Raw genomic sequence first — 1124 nt, 5'->3', positions numbered from 1 at the left:
TCCACAGCGGCACAGCCGTGGTGTGGGCCAGCCTGGAGGGCAGCGGTGTACACACTGCGTGTGTCCTGCACGGCACGTGCCCGCGCGCGCTTCGGTGCTCACCCGGTAAAACCGGCCACTAGCAGAAATCTGTATTTTCTGAATGCCACCGGTTTAGACTCTCTTACATGTCTTCTCAATCTTCACGCTAAATTTAGATGCAAAATTTTAAAGAATTATTTTTTCAAAGCAGGCAGGTTTTAGGCGTAATTTGTTTTTCTGCTATCTGAACACAACATTTCTCCCTTTCTAAAAAAACCTTTATTTAACTGAAGTATTGTTGATGCAGTCTTTTTTTAACTATTTTACAGAAAGATTTGTCTTGAGTTGGGACTAAGTTTTGCAAACGTCAACCCAGAAAGCATCTGGGAACGTTGAGAGCAGCTGACAAAGGGAGAGGAGGGAAGAACAAAGTTAGGCTCAGACTTCAGCTGCAGTTTCGTCCTTCAGCCATGAGCGCTTTTTTAAGGATTAGTTTTACATCTCCAGCAGCGCTGAATATCGGTTTGACTTTTCTTGTTCTATACATAAAGGCAATTATCTATTGGCAATGGGAAAATAATAAATGGCAATTCTGCATTGTACAAACCAGACACAGCCCCCATTGTGCTATTCAGACTTGTTTATTCGCTCTTTGGTTTGGGGGAGTTCAGAGCTTTGCTTGTATGAACTTATACTGCAGGTTTGTTTGCCTGCGGACAGCTGCCCCCCCGTCCCTCCTCTCGCGGCGGTTCCTGTAAGAGCCACACGTTTCTCCCGAAGAGGTGACCACGGCCGGGGCTTTCGGTGACTTGCCCAGGCTGTGGGTGGCAAAGCGCTGCCCTGACCTCTGCAGCCTCAGGAGGTGGTACGTATGATAAAAGGAGAGAAAACTCCGCATTTCGCTAAGGGCCGCCTGCGCAGCCAGCGGGAGGGTGTCCCGCCGGCAGCACAAGGGGTGATCCTGGTGCTTGGGCGCTGGGGGCTCGGCCGGACGCTTCCCCGGCAGAGATGGGCCTACCACCTACCACCTCCTGCCACACGGAAGACGAGGGCTGTGCAGGCAGTGAACGGGCAGAAGCTGTGTCTCCAGCTCTCGGTGGGAC

The sequence above is a fragment of the Charadrius vociferus genome, unplaced genomic scaffold (assembly GCF_000708025.1).
Source record: "Charadrius vociferus isolate BGI_N301 unplaced genomic scaffold, ASM70802v2 scaffold404, whole genome shotgun sequence".
NCBI lineage: Eukaryota > Metazoa > Chordata > Aves > Charadriiformes > Charadriidae > Charadrius > Charadrius vociferus.
Note: the sequence above shows the minus strand (reverse complement) of the source record.